Here is a 16,654-nt window from a genome sequence, read left to right on the forward strand (position 1 = left end):
TTGAATGCCACTCTAGAATGGCAAAATATTAGAAGCCATTTCTCACTGCCCTCTTCTCAGCCTATGGCAAACTCAGTAAAAATTAGCAATATTATAAACATCTGTTTATTTTCCCTTCAATAATCTTAGAGACAATGATGACGATATGCAGTCTTTTATACCCTATGACTCCAAGAATAAGAGGTAGCTTAAAAATGTTTTCTGAATAAATTAAATTAAATTAAAATAATCTATAGAGTCCAGAGGCTTCAGAATGGAAAGAAAATGTGTCAGCTTAATCTAAAATCTGGATAAGGCCCTGACTTACTTTGGAAGGGAGTGGAATCTATGAAAATAAAAGCAAATTAATTCTACATAAGTACCATACTCAAACTGATAAAGTTGTTTTCTATGGAGTATGTGTAAAAAATATGGAACCACTATATATGTATACTGGAATTGAATGATTAAGCAAAAGATAGTGGATGCTATTGTCAGTTTTCTAACTGTTGAAGTTGGAGGTTACAAATAAACCATGGATGGGAGGAGAAGTTGAAATGGTCTATATGGTAATGGATGAAAGTGGGAGATATCAGGAGGAATACCTATGTAACTTAGTATATGTTCAGGTCACTGCATATGGAAACATTTACACATATATGTATATATACAGGTTCATAAACATAGATTTCCTCACTCTGTCAGCATGGCAGGCTGCACATCTAGTTCACAGACCTTGTTTTGTAATACCATGCTCCATAAAAGGAAAACATGACTTCTTAGAGAAACAGCTGATTCAAGCATTAGTAGAGGACATATATGTGATGAGATTGAAACATCTTATAGTGTCTCTCTCTCTCTCTCTCTCTCTCTCACACACACACACACACACACACACACACACACCATTGATGGGATCATGGAAAGAGGGGAAAGGAGACAGTCCAAAGGAACCCAATAGCCAAGCCTGGAACCATTTGGACCATTTGGACTAAGTAATGTTGGATTTTAATCCATTGTATAAAATATATATTCATGAACCCTCACTGTTTATTGACTTAATAGTCATTAAATGAGGAAGAATGGACTAGTATGTGCAGATAAATCCCAAATAATTTATGTAGATAAGCAATATTCATGGAAATGAGCTATAACTTGTGACTCCTGAAGTGTAGGCTCTGCATAATGACTTCGTTCCAAGGAATGCAGTACATAAAAAATAATGGTGGTAGAAGGGGCATGATGTTAGAATATAAATAATCTGATAATATTGCTTCAGCGAGTTAATCAAGGTCAATATCAATAGTCAGTCTTAGTAACAGTGTGCACTCTTGGTAAGATATGAAGAAAATGACGCCTCTGTTTTCTTTGACATAAACTTAGCCTAATTCTTACAATAAGATCAGAAAGAGCTTCATTCTGGAACACATTGAAAATATCTAACCAGTTTTAATCAAAATTGTTAAGGTCATCAAAAATAAGAATATTTGCAGAAACTGTCTAAGAGGAACCTAGGAAGATATAACTACTAAAAGTAATGTGATGTCCTGAAAGAGGTCCTGGAACTGAAAAATAGATTACAGAAAACTAAGGAAACCTAAGTGAACTCTGGACAGTAGTCAGTAAAAAATGTATCAATATTTTTAGAAAGATTTTTTTTAGTTGAAAGGAAGAGAAAGAAAGAAAAAGAATGGGAAGACAAACAGTGACCTTCCATCTACTGGTTCACTCCTCAAATGGCTGCAATAGCCAGGGAGAGGCCAGGCTAAAGTCAAGTGCAAGGAACTCCATCCTGGTCCCCTACATAGATGGCTGGAAGCAAAATAGCTGGACTAGTTTACATGAATTTTCCAGGTGCATTAGCAGAAAGCTGGGTTGGAATTTGAGCAGTCAGGACTCAAACTGTCACTGATATGGGATACAAGCATTACAAATGGTGGCCACAATGCCAACCCAAGAATATATCAGTATTCTTGAGTGCCAGATATGTTATAGCAAGGTAAGAAGTTAAAGTGGGAAGCTGGATGTGGAATATATATATATATATATATATAAATACAAATTTTTATGTATATTTAATACAAATATATAAAATATATATTTGTGTTCTAAAATTTAAAAATCTATTTTAGAGCATCAAATAATACTTGTATTTACCATGACCTCAGTTTTCCTCTTCTGTTTACTTTTATTTAATTCTCTCTCCCAACATTGCAGTTCCTTGAGAGTAAGAATTGTTTATATATTGAGTCTAAGACTTACATATTGACATAATGCAGATTGTCAAATAGGCAGTGATTGAATACTGAAAGTCACTCTCCCCACAATCCAGACTGCCCTATTCTTCTGAGCAGTTTTCCTCTCCTGCAAACTTTGCTTTCTTCTTCTTTTCTCACTTTTTAAAAATAATTCCCACAGCTTTTACATATGCCCAACATAATAGCACTTCTACCAGTTGAGAAAGAAACACAGACTTCAGTCCTCGATCTACTGATTTTAGATTATGGGATTACAGATGGGTCAATAAAACACGGATTTCTACCTACTATTTAGTAAGATCAAGTGTAGTATCTGTTCTACCTACTATTTAGAAAACCTTTTTCTAAAAAAAATTCTTTGGGCTCTAAATAATTACATTTCTGGACTTAATTGCTTTAGGCTTAAACTGGTATTTTAAAAATACTTTTATTTTAATTTTTGATTGTTTTCAACAGATTCAATGTGATTTGTAGATACAATTCTAACATTATACTTAGTGAAAGGAGTCAGTCTCAAACAGACAAATGCCATATGTTCTCAGTGACCTGTAGTAACTAATAGAATATCTAAAAAATAATCTATAGAAGTGAAATTGACACTTTGAGATGCGATGACCATAGTATAGAATTAATCCTGTGTATATAAAGTTAATCGAAAATCAATCTTAGTAAAAAATAAGAATAGGAGTAGGAGACAGAAGAGGAAGAAGGGTGGGAGTGTGGGTGAGAGGGCAGGTAAGGTGGGAAGAATCAATATGTTCTTAAAGTTGTATTTATGAAATGCATGAAGTTTGTACACCTTAAATAAAAGGTTTCTGGGGGAAAAAGCATATTGATATTCCCTTCCACCTTCCCTTCCTCTCTCTCAGTCCTACCCTGATTCATTCTCCATTTCTTTCTATATTCTAGTTTTTGAGATAAAATATTTTAAATTTATATTACAGTAAAAAGGCTTAATACTTCACCAAATAAGAAGTTTAACAAGTAAGTTTTATGCATATAAAATTAACTCTATAAGTAAAGAGTTCAACAAATAGTGTGAAAGAAAGAAAAAAAAAACTGTTCCTCAACATTTGAGAAAAGTAAAAAGCAAAAATACCCTAGTTTAATGTGGATATAGACAATGTCTATAAACTATAATTGAATGGAAAAATGAACACTTGGCCCATATAAAGAAAATTTTAAAGTTATTACAGATCATGAAAAACATTCTAAATCATTGGTTTGACAAAGGTATAAAATAAGGTATTACAAAATTATATCTGCGACAATACTGATACACACAAACATTTCCTTTTCCTTTCTTTTTTGTTTGATTTTTTAAAATTTAGCTTCCACAAATAAGGGAGAACATGTGGTATTTATCTTTCTGGATCCAGCTTATTTCCCTGAACATTATGTCCTCCAGTTGCATTCGTTTTGCTGCAAATATTAGAATTTCATTCTTTTAATAGCTGAAAATATACTATTGTGTATATATACCACATTTTTTGTAATGATTCATCTAATAATGGACACCTTGGTTGATTCCAAATTTTGGCTACTCTGAACAGTGCTGGTATAAACACTGTGGTACAGGTATCTCTTTGATACATTGTGCTCAGGTCTTTTGGGTAAACACTCAGTAGTGGGATTTCTTGATCATAAGGCAAGGTTTTTCTTTTTTTTAATGAAATTTCCACACTGTTTTCCACAGTGGGTGCAGTCATTTGCAGTCCCACCAACAGTGTATAAATGTATCCCTTTGTCCACATCCCTGCCAGAATTTGTTACTCTGTGATTTCATTTTTAGCCATTCTGACAGATATCTCATTGTGGTTTTGCATTTCCCTGACGGCTGTTGATGCTGACATTTTTCCCCCCGTATATTTGTTGGCCATTGTATTCCTGCTTTTGAGAAATGTCTACTGAAGCCCTTTTCCCGTTTTCCAACTGGATTAGTTGCTTTTTCATGGTTGAATTTCTTAAGTTTCTGATACAATAGCTTTATTAATCTTTTGTCAAATAGGTAGTTTGAAAATATTTTTCATGTTCTATTGCATGTCTCTTCACTCTATTGATTACGTCCTTTGCTGTGCAAAAGCTGCTAAGTTTGATATAGCCTCATTTGTTTAGTTTTGTTTTTGTTGCCTGTCCTCTGAGGATCTTATCCAAGAAGTTACCCCCTACACCAACATCTTAGCATGTGCCCCCTAAATTTTCCTCCAGAAATTTCAGAGCCTCAGGTCTTAAATTAGGGTCTTTGCACTCTGGGGGAAAAAAAAAAAACCTAAATGAAAGATCTCTGGGAGTGAGATCCCAGTGGAAAGAATGGGTCATCAAAGAAGGAGGTACCTTTCTCTGAAGGGAGGAGAGAACTTCCACTTTGACCATGGCCTTGTCTAAATATGATCAGAGTCAGTGAACTCAGGGGGCTTCCATAGCCTTGGCAGCTCATGACAAGAGCCTAGGGTGATTACTGAGGCCATAAACAAGAGTGTCAATTTGTTAAGTCAACAACAGGAGTCACTGTGCACTTACTCCTCATGTAGGATCTTTGTCCTTAGTGTGTTGTACATTGAGATTTAATGCTATAACTAGTACTCAAACAGTATTTTTCACTTTATGTTTCTGTGTGGGAGCAAACTGTTGAAATCTTTACTTAATGTATGCTAAACTGATCTTCTGTATATAAAGAGAAACGAAAATGAATCTTGATGTGAATGGAAGGGGAGAGGGAGTGGGAAAGGGGAGGGTTGCGGGTGGGAGGGACGTTATGGGGGGGAAGCCATTGTAATCCATAAGCTGTACTTTGGAAATTTATATTCATTAAATAAAAGTTTGAAAGAAAAAAAAATTAGGGTCTTTGATATATCTTGATTTTATTTTGTATATTTTAAGAGGTATGGATCTAATTTCATTCTTCTATATACACACACCTAGTTTTGCCAGAACCATTATTGAAGAGATTATCCTTATTCCACTGGATGGTCTGAGCACTTTTGTCAAAAATCAGTTGACTGTGTGTATGTGGATTAATTTCTGGGCTTTCTATTCTGCTCCATTGACTTATGTGTTGGTTTTTATTCCAGTAGCGTGTTGTCTTAATTAGCTTTGTAATATGCTTCAAAGTCAGGTATTGTGATGCCTCCAGTTTGATTTTTCTTGTTCAGGTTATTTTGGGTCCTTTGTGATTCCATATGAATTTTAGGATTGCTTTTTCTAATTCTGTAAGGAATGTCATTAACATTTTGATAAGGATTGCATTGAATCTTAGATTAATTTAAGTAGCATAGACATTTTCATGATATTGAGTCTTCAGATCCATACGCAAGGAATATCTATCCATTTTTGTGTTCTTGATTTCTTTCATCAATGTTTGATAATTTTCATTGGAGAGATCTTTCACTTCTTTGGTTAAATCTATTCCTAAATATTTGATTTTTGTGGCTATTGTGAATGGGATTTCATTCTTGATTTCCCTTTCTGTGAGTTCATCATTAGCACTTCTGTTTTTTGTCACTTATTTTGTAACCTGCAACTTTACTGAATTTGTTTATTAATTCTAACAGCTTTCTGGTACAGTTTTTAGGCTTTTCCATGTTCAACATCACACCATCTGCAAACATGGAAATTTAACTTCTTCTTTTCCAACTTTGATGCTGCTTATTTCTTTCTCCTCCCTAACTGCTCTTGCTAACACTTGAGTGGCAAAAGTGTCTTGTTCCAGATCTGAAGGAAGATGCTTTCAGTTTTTCCCCATTCCTAATATTGGCTATTGGTTTGCTGTGTGTGTGTGTGTGTCCTTCACATTTATAAGATATCTTCATTGGATATAATATTCAAGGGAGGAATTTTTTTCTCTTAAAACCTTTACTATATCAGCCCACTGTCTCTGGCATGTAGGGTTTCCACTGAGAAGTCGGTGTTTATCTAATTGTTTTCCTTTATATGCAACTTGGCTTTTTTCTCTTGCTTCCTTAGGATTCTCTCATTGTATTTAATTTTTGACAATTTGATGTCACTATGCCTTGAAGAAGATCTTGTTTTATTGAGTCTACTTGGGATTCTTTCAGTTTCTTGTATCTGGATGTCTTTGTCTCCTTCAAGACCTGGGGAATTTTCAACTATTATGTCATTTAGCAGGTTCCCAATGCCTTTTTCCTTTTCTTCTCCTTCTGAAATTTTCATAATACAGATATTTGGTCATTTTCATAGACTTTCTTCATTCTTTTCATTCTTTTCTCTTTATTTTTGTCTGACTGGTTTATTTCAACACTATTGTCCTCAAGATCAAAAATTCTTTCCTCCACTTCATCTATTCTTCTGTTAAAGCTTTTAATTGTATTTTTATCTCAGTTATTGGAGATTTCATCTCCAAAATTTCTATTTGATTCTTCTTAAAGAGTTCTATCTCCTTAGTAATATTTTTCATTCATGTCACTCAATGGTTTTCTTATTTCCTTAATCTGTCTATATGTATTCTCTTGTATCTCATTGAGTTTCCTTACAATCATTTTTTTGAATTCTATAGCTGTCATTTCACAGATTTCCTTCAGTCCAGGATCTAATTCTGAAGGAGTCTGGAGGTGTCATGCTACCTTGCTTCTTCTTGTCTCCTGTGTTCTTATGTTGACATCTGTCCATTTGGTGTACTCTTCCCTTCCTATTTATGGAGTAGGTTTTAATGTGAAAGAGTTTATGGTTTAGCTAGTTCAGAGTATCACTTGGCTAGTTGCTTTGGCTTTGGTTCCAAGTGAGTCCAGGATTGTAGTCTGTGGGTGATTTCTTTTGTCTTAATCTATGTCAGCTGCATCTACAAGTGACACAGTGGAGTAGTCAACTGCAGTTTGTAGGGATAGAAGTGTGGCTTTGAGATGAATAAGGGTTCTTCCTTGAATGTGGTACATCTTTAGTCCACAGGGAGTTCAATGGCAGTTTTCCTGGTGATTCTGATAACCAGGACCTTGTTCTTGAGCTGAGAAAGACAATAGTGGCTGCCCTCCTTGTCCTACTGTCAAGCCTGAGTGATGCCAGTGTTTGTGGCTCTAATTGCTGTGGCTCTAGGACTGTGTGATATGGATGGAACCTTTCTCAAGTCCTGCTAGGAGACTCCAACTTTTCTGTGTCTTATAATATGAACAGCCCTAGTCCTGGGGCTAGGGGATGTGAACTGAACCCTATTGCAGTCCTACAGGGTGACTACAAGGTTTACGGATTTTACTCTGGAATATGTGAGTCCTGATAGTTGGAACACAGGTAGGTTCCTCTCTATGTCCACTGGGTAGATTCTAGTGGCACTAAGAAGTTTGGAACCAATTGTTACAGTTCTGGTGTTGCAGGGTATAGTAGGGTTATTACCCATATGTCTCAGAGTAGGAACAGTTTTTAATAGGCTGCTTCTGGTTTTAGCCCCCAGAAGCTAAGGTGAAGATCCCTCACTCATGTAGACTGCATAAGCAGAGTTCTGGGGCTAATGCCCCCAAACTCCCAAAGTTCAGGATACCCAGGATGTTTCCTGTGCCCCACACATTGCCGTGACTCTGACTGTGATGCTGGCAGGAGATTAGAGGTGTGCTGTGAGAATTTCCACTGCCCAGGATGGCACTCTGTGGGAGTGGGGAAGGGAAGAAAGCAAGGCAACATTGCTGCTCCAAGCCCAGCAGTTGCTCAGACCCCAGCTCTCTAGGCTAAAGTAAAAGTCAGTGGGCAACTATGAAATTCCCTCTCAGCTAAAATTGTGAGTGATGGGGCTCATGCTTATTTCTTCCTACCCTAATGTGGTAAGATGGTGGCTCACAGCCATCAGCTGGCTGCACCAGGTGGCTGACTAGAGCTGTCTCTCGCTTCTCTTATCCCCATGGAATCCTCACTTTGTTTCCCAGTTATTCCCTGAAAATGTCCTTTAGCCGGGCCACTAGAAGTATAGTCCTTCCTTTGTTCTCTCTATAATCCAGAGCAGCATAATATACCCTATTTAAAAATCTTGGCTCAGACATTCTTCCTTCTTGGTATTGTTTTTTGATTGAAACCTTTTCGATTGATGCTTATCTTCCCAATTGTGGATTTATAAATGAGATGTAATATTTGATAGGGTGACATTTAAAGTCCCCAGAATTTCCTGGTTATTCTCTATTTCATTCTTTTTAAACATTGAAGTAATCTCTTAATCACTTTTTAAAAACATTATTTATTTGTTTATTTATTTATTTTAAAGGTAAAGTGCATGCACATGAAAGAGCGAGAGTGAGAGCGAGAGCGAGAAAGAGAGAAAGAGAGAGAGATCTTCGATTTACCAGTTAACTACCCAAATGGCTACAAAGGCAGGGGAAACTGAAGTCAGGAATAAGGAACTCTATCCAGGTCTTTCACATTGGCATCAGAGGCCCAAATACTTGGGACATCTTCAGCTGCTTGTCCAGGTCCAAAAGAAAGGAGTTGGATCAGAAGCTGAGTATCGAGATTGGAACTGGCATTCCAATACAGGATGCTGGCGTTACAAGCAGAGGCTTAACCCACTATACCACAATGCCAGTTCCCCTAATCATTTTGTGTTTGCTTTTCAATTTAAAGATTTCTTGGATAGTTCTCCAAACTTTAAAATGTATCAATTGAAAGCACATATTTTATATTTAGCCTTCCTTCTCTTTCTCTGAGGTTAGCAATATGCCAGTGTCTGATTGTGTTTGGAAATTTGTCATGTCTCTGGTGTGTAGTGTATTCACACACAAAAATTACTTTTCCTTCTATAAAATTTAGAATGGATTTATTTAGTCCCTGTCCTCTGGCTATTTCCCCGTTGACAGCATATTCTTTCTTTCTTTCTTTTTCCTCTTCTCATTTACCTCTACAGTCCTTTGTTTTGTTTTGTTTTTATTGTTTGTCTGCTTGTTTGAAACAATTGGCCTGGGAAGCCAAAGCCAAGAACCCAGAACTTAATTTGTGCCTTCTAGATGTTTGACCAGGTCTTAAGTACTTGACTAATAATCTACTGCCATCCAAGGCTCATTAGCAGGAAGGTGGATAGGAAGCAGAGTAGCTGGGACTGATATCAAGCACTGTAATTTGGCATGTGGGTATCCCAAGCTGTGGTTTATCCCATTGCTCTGTAATGCCAGTCCCTCCTCTACCTTCATATTGTCCCTGAAGCATCCCTATGCCTTCATTTGTATCCATCTGGTTTCATGTGTATTAAAATTTACACCTCCTCGCCTTTTAATTCCCATTGAAGAGTCCATTCTCTACATTCATAGGAGCGCTCTATCTTTAACAGCCCTATGGCTCCTAGGCCCAGCTAACATCTCACCTTAAGTTTCCCCCTTAACAGAGTGAAAGTTGGTTTCTGTTGCCTAATATCCTGCTGACCAAGTTTTCTAATCATTATAGGTTAATTTACCCTGTTTTAAATGCCTAAGTTAGTTTCTACTGACTATAACTGACTTAGACAAGTTTTCATTTCTTATTTTGTATTTTCTTGGGATCTTCATGAAAGTTTTTGTCTTTTTCACCATAGAGGTTCAGTAAATGTTAGTTGATTAGGATAATGAATTGGATCAGGGAAGACTTTAAAAATAGATGTATTACGAACTATGGAGACCATCAAGTCCTAAGAATCCTCTTAGAATAGAAGATTTCTGTCTAGAATTAAATATAGATATCTTGAAATATAATGCTTCTGAATTTATTTTATATTATTTATTTACTTACTCATAAATATAGTATTTTTTTAAGATTTATCTTATTTATTTAAAGGACAGGGTTACAGAGAGAGGTAGAGACAGAGAGAGAGAGAGGTCTGCCATGCACTGGTTCACTCCCCAGATGGCCGCATGAGACAGAGTGGGACTGACCCAAATTCAGGAGTCAGCAGCTTCTTCTGGGTCTCGCATATGTATGCAGGGGCCTAAGCATTCAGGCCATTTTCTGCTGCTTTCCCAGGCCATTGACAGAAAGCTGAATCAGAAGTGCAGCAGCTAGGACACAAACCGGTGCCCAAATGGGATGCCAATGTTGCAGGTAGAGGTTTAACTTTCTATGCCACAGTGCTGGCCCTGCAGTCATAGTTTTTACCTGCTATGCTACAGCACCGGCCCCCAAACTCCTATAAATTTATATTCACTCTAATTTGGGGACTTAAAGTTAGCTTTTGAAAATGGTATGTTTTCCTTCCTTGAGACATTTTCTAAAACCAAGCAAATATGATTTGTGGGATGTCCCGTGGTACATGTCTGTAGTCATCTTTGGACTGGGTAGAACTGATCTTAATTCATTAACTTGAGGCATTTGGGAAAAATGCAGGGGAGAAATATGTCTAAATACATTGCAGTAGCTGGTGAAGTAATGCTTGGTTTATTTAAACTTATAATGGTCTTTCAAAATGTTGATGGAAAATATAAAGTTAAAGAACAAGTTTGTTTTGTTGCAAAAAACCTAAAATAACATTTCTCTGAACTTTTTGAACACTCATATTTGCTTGCCTGGAGATTTGCTAAGGCTGAATAAGCAGCTCCTGAGATGAAACATCACACACTATCCAAAAATAAGAAAAAAAGGAAAACAACCTACTAGTTAGTCTTGAAACATTTAAATGAGATATGATCTTTTGACATGAAAATTTTAACAACATAACTAATCAAACACACATTAATCATTTCTGAAGTATTGTTTCATAATAATGCAATATTGAAGGTATGGTCAAAGATGGCTTGTATTATTTACAAAATTATATTTTGGTAATCACATATATATGTTTACATATGTATATATCTCAGATACATATACTATATATTGTAATAGTTTACTAGTAAAATACTTTTAGTTTTATAATAGAAATCAGCTTTTATTTCAAAATATGAAAATTCCATTGATAGAATGGCAGATTGTGAAAATGAAATGATACATTCTTTTTTATTGGACTATTGTTCATGTTCTATGTAAGAGATACAAAACCATGATTACAATTTTATTGACCAACAAGTATTAAATAGCCAATATATGCTTTGTGTATAAAAATCATTACTAGAAAGCTTATTGATTCCCATAAATGATTTGTAGTTTCAGATGATAGCACCCACATAACAGAGCAGTAAGTTTTGAAAGCACAACTGATCAGCATGCAAAAGACATTGCTAGAGTCTACTGACAATATATATCATTAGATTTTTTACAATTATTATGTTTTCTACTTATAATTAATTATGGTCCATATATTCAAGGAATGCAATGATTTTTGTTTAGTGAGTAGCAATTAACTATGACTACATTAACTGAAAATCAAACTTTATTCTATGTTAAAAAACATTCAGTTTACGTGTCAAGAATAGGAGGCCTAAAATTTGGTTTTGTTGATTGGCATAGAAAATATCTAAGAATTTCTTATGTTTCTTTCATCAGACAATATCAAAGAGAAGGAATGCCACATTGCTCCTAGTGATTTTCTTTACAATACAGTATTTGTTGCTATTAGTCAGTTTTGTGATTTCTGCAATAATGGAAGAGAGATGGCTAGTTTCAGGGGTAAATGGCAATGATGCTGGTCCAAGATTTTCAGCCCTGTATGCAATGTGCTATGGCCATATTTATTCAGTCCCCAGTTTATGAGGCTGAGATAGGAACCGAATCAGCAGAGTTGTAGCGATTTCCCAGTCCAGTGATCTGACAAATTGTTGCCCCAATCAATCTGTCAAGATGTCTTTCTCATGCCCCCTCTTTCCTCTCACTAAGTTGTAGTTGTGAAGTAGCTCTGTCTGGGGGTATGGCTGCCCCTAGTTGCTATGGATACCAGAGCACTAACAGCAAGAGAAGAGGCGGCTCCTTCCTTCTCTTACTACTAACTTAACTCTTTTCCTACTACAAAATTCAACCATAGCCTAAGCAGGAATGAGAACAATGGGATTTCAAAGACGTGAGTCTTATGTTCTTCCTGCTCCCTGCGTGCAGGGTGCAGCTCTCCCTGTGTCTGCCTCTGTACCACTTGCTTTTCAAAGGTAATATTTGTGAGAATAACAATTGGTAGTTTTCTTTAAGGCTGTTTTCTTTGAAAGTGTTATGTTCGTACTCCCAACACACACTCATTCCTCTAAACTGTCTGACTGAGCATGAACCGTTTCAATTTGTCTCAGGTGAATAGAGTCCAAACGCGGAAATTGTTTACTTCAGTTCCTTTAAATAGATAGGAAATTGTTTACTTCAGTTCGTTTAAATAGATAGATAGAGCTTAAATCCCCTGTTATTAAATTATTACTGTGGGGTCAAAATGCAATTAGAAAATGCAAGTGGGGCACTGGTATTTAGCTTCGTGGTTAAGATGCTGATTGAGAGACCCAAATTGGAATACCTGGACTCTGTACTTACTTACCTCCAGTTTCCTTCTTTTTTTTTTTTTTTTTTTTTTTTTTTTGACAGGCAGAGTGGACAGAGAGAGAGAGACAGAGAGAAAGGTCTTCCTTTTGCCATTGGTTCACCCTTCAATGGCCCCCGCGGCCGGCGCGCTGCGGCCGGCACACCGTGCTGATCCGATGGCAGGAGCCAGGTGCTTCTCCTGGTCTCCCACGCGGGTGCAGGGCCCAAGCACTTGGGCCATCCTCCACTGCACTCCCTGGCCACAGCAGAGAGCTGGCCTGGAAGAGGGGCAACCGGGACAGAATCCGGCACCCCGACCGGGACTAGAACCCTGTGTGCTGGCGCTGCTAGGCGGAGGATTAGCCTAGTGAGCCGCAGCGCTGGCCTACCTCCAGTTTCTGAATCCAGTTTCCTGTCAATGGAGATCCGGGGGAACAGAGTCTGACTGAATTTCTAACTCTTGACTTTGGTCTAGCCCAGCCCTGGCTATGGTGAACATTTAGAGAGTGAATCATCAGATAGGAACTTTTGCTCTCTACATTTCTCTCTTTCTTTGCATTTCAAGTAAAAATACAGAATAGTTTTTTTTTTTTTTTTTTATGGTGAAAAAACATATATATTTAGAATTAGCCAGCTGGACTCCGTTCAGATGATCCCAATTTTGTTGGCAACGTCCAGAGCATCATAGTCAGGAGCCAGCCGCACACACGCCTTCTTCTCTCCGTCAGGTCTGATCAGGGTGTTGACTTTGGCCACATCAATGTCATAGAGTTTCTTCACAGCTTGTTTGATCTGGTGCTTGTTGGCCTTGACATCCACAATGAACACCAGTGTGTTGTTGTCTTCTATCTTCTTCATGGCCGACTCCGTGGTCAGGGGAAACTTGATGATGGCACAGTGGTCAAGCTTGTTTCTCCTGGGGGCGATCTTCCGAGGGTATTTGGGCTGCCGTGGGAGGCGTAGTGTCTTGGGCCGCCGGAAGGTGGGGGACGTGCGGATCTTCTTCTTCTTGTGGCTGTGGACGCCTTTCAGCACTGCCTTCTTGGCCTTCAAGACCTTCGCTTTGGCTTCGACTTTAGGAGGGGCAGGAGCTTCCTTCTTCGCCTTCGGCGCCATCTTGGTGAAAAAAGGCCAGAATAGTTTTCTAAACATCCAAGCGCAGGCACCGGGGTATGGCAGTTTAAGCCACCAGCTGCAGCATAGCGTCTATATGAGATTGCCAGTTTGAGTCCCAGATCCTCCACTCCAATCCAGATTCTGGCTAATGCACGCTGGAGGGCAGCAAAAGATGGCTCAAGTACCTGGGCCTCTGCCACCCACATGGGATGCCCAGATGTTCACTACCCAGATTTGTGGGTAGTGAACCAGCAGATGGAAGAGCTCTCTCTGTGTGTCTTTCCCTCACTTGCTGTTGCTCTGTCTTTCAAATAAACAAAAAGAAACTGTAATTATTTTAAAAATCCAGAATCTCTCCTGCGTTAAAAAAGAAACCTTTGTCCTGTTGTCACTGATGAGTGTACTCTTTCCCTGCAAGTTGCTTAGGAATGAAATTATGATGTATTTTGGGGTTTGGAGTGTACTAGAGGGGAAGATGAAATCTGAGTCTGAAATCCAGGGCCCAGGCACGTGAAATATTTCCCCCAAAAAAGCTTTTTCATTTTGTTTTGTTTTTGCCATTTAGCTACCAGGAGATGGAAGGGTCCTTTGGGAATCTGTTGAAAATGAGGTAGGACTTGAAACAGAAAAGGAGGCTACAGGAAAGTCTGAGATGATGAAACAGAAGTCGAACGTTTTAAAATGTTGCTAAAGTTCATCTTTAGTTATATTCATTCACTTCTATAAGATCTAGGTATATATTATATATATTACCAAAGAGGAGTCTTCAAAAGGTTCATGGATATGCATTATTATAAAAAGTATGCATGCATTTCACAATGCTTCTGCATTAAAACAGATGATTCTTTAATTCAATTTTCTGAACTTTTTGAAAAAATATATATAATATTGAGCAATTTTATAAAATAAATACGTCTTGAGTAAAATAAATACCTCTTGAAAAATTTGGCAAATATTGTCATTGCTTTTACAATTAATTATGTCTGATCTTTTTGGTGCAAGACAAATTTCTCTAATAGCTGAAATTTAAAGGAATAATTAAATGATAAAATGGATAGATGATGTTTTCTTTATCTATTTATCAACATGTAGAACAAGCTCTTTTCATCCTGTTCACTTAATAACACCCAGAGCCTCGTTTAAGTGTTTGAAATTCCTGAACTTCCCCCCAAAAGCACAGTCTTTCTGTGGCAGCATGGCTGTGTTTCTCCCTGTGCAGACTCTACTCACCAAGGAAGTGCTGGCACAGCCTACTCTGGGAGGCCCCAACAATGCTGCTAATGGTAGCAGAGTGTTTATACTGTACTCAATGTGAATTCTGGGGGATGGCATTTACAATTCAGAATAACATATTTAAATGACTCCTGCAATAGACTGAAATGACAGTACATAGCAAGGAGCAGTGTCAGCAGATCTAAAATATTTACTTCTTAGTTTTATGTTGTGCAAACATTGTGTGATAATATGCATAAACAAATATTTAGCAACTATATTCCACAGCTGCGAATCTAATGTGGGTGTGATAGTGTTTAGCTTTGTTTTCCAGATCTTGACAATTCATTATGTTTGAGATAATGTTATGCAGAATTCTAGAAAGATAAGGATAAAGTGTTGTGATGTCTCTCTTTTTCTTCAAGAAATTTACTTTCTGGTAACATAAATTATAAACTTGACACTTACATAGCTATGGTTTTATTGTTATGAATTTAAAGTACACAAGAGCATTGAATTATTTACAACTAATGTGGTTATTTTAATGTATTTGTCTATTTTAGACTATTTAAACACTGAATTTCAAAGGTACATAGATGTGCTGTATCTCAGTATTCTGCCTCAAATATGTCACAACTATGTATAAAAATATGCTACAATATTTTTATCCTATAAAAGATGTCTTGACTCACTCTGTCCCCATAAAATGAACTGAATATATTTCATGGGGGAACTTCAAAAAATTTGGAGAAATATGGAATTGATAGATATTTATTTTGATGTCACCACTTTTTAAAATTTTAATTAAATATTTTATGAGAGAGGAAGAAAGAGAAGGGGAAAAGAGAAAGAGAGAGGGAGGGGGGAGGGAGAAGGAGACAGAGAGAAGGAGACTGAGACTTCCATTTACTGGGTCACTTCCCCAATACTTGCAGTGGTCAGGTTGGGCCAGGTCAAAGCTGGGATCTGAGGACTCAGTCCAGGTCTCCTATGTGGGGAGCAGGAACCCAATCACTTGAATCATCAGGTTGTTGCTTCCCAGGTCTGTATTATCAGGAAGCTATAGTTGGGAGCTGGGTTTGGGAGCTGTTGACATGTCAAGTGGCATCTTCATCTCTGTGCCCATCACCTGTTCCTGCCCCAAAGTTTGAAATCCATGAATAATTTTCTTATAATATGCATTTACCATGTATTATGAGAAAACACTGAAGCATCCTTACATTTAGTATGCAATGATTACATTTTGTAAATGTGCTTTCCATCATTGAAGGAAAATGAAGGGAAGTCTGATTGAAACACCTTGGGACCTCAGTAAACATCGACTACATTTGATAGGATAAAACAAATTTCTCCTTTGGGGGCCAGCACCGTGGCTCACTTGGTTAATCCTCCACCTGTGGCACTGGCATCCCATATGGACACCGGGTTCTGGTCCCGGTTGCTCCTCTTCCAGTCTAGCTCTCTGCTGTGGCCTGGGAGTGTAGTGGAGGATAGCCTAGGTGCTTGGGCCCTGCACCCATATGGGAGACCAGGAGGAAGCACCTGGCTCCTGGCTTCAGATCGGTGCAGTGACTACCATGGCAGCCATTTGGGGAGTGAATCAACGGAGGGAAGACCTTTCTCTCTGTCTTTCTCTTTCACTGTCTATAACTCTACCTGTCAAATAAAAAAAGTTTTCTTCCTTTTTGAGGATCTCACTGATGCTCTCTGAGTTATCACCAATGAGATCAAAATGATTCGAGTCATTTGCAATTGAGAGGGCAGCAGGG

The 16,654-nt window shown here is 37.7% G+C and overlaps 1 protein-coding gene and 1 pseudogene across 7 annotated transcripts in view; one reads left to right on the plus strand and one right to left on the minus strand.

Moving 5' to 3' along the window:
• Nucleotides 1-16,654, plus strand: part of SNTG1 (syntrophin gamma 1) — a 918,312-nt gene that overhangs the window by 643,840 nt on the left and 257,818 nt on the right. The gene's annotated exons all lie outside the window — the stretch shown is intronic.
• Nucleotides 13,145-13,685, minus strand: LOC149126188 (large ribosomal subunit protein uL23 pseudogene; annotated as a pseudogene). The gene has a single exon (XR_016235634.1). The product of XR_016235634.1 is annotated as a large ribosomal subunit protein uL23 pseudogene (transcript).

Source organism: Oryctolagus cuniculus, chromosome 6 (genome assembly GCF_051225735.1).
Source record: "Oryctolagus cuniculus isolate XC-2025 breed Fujian yellow rabbit chromosome 6, ASM5122573v1, whole genome shotgun sequence".
Lineage (NCBI taxonomy): Eukaryota > Metazoa > Chordata > Mammalia > Lagomorpha > Leporidae > Oryctolagus > Oryctolagus cuniculus.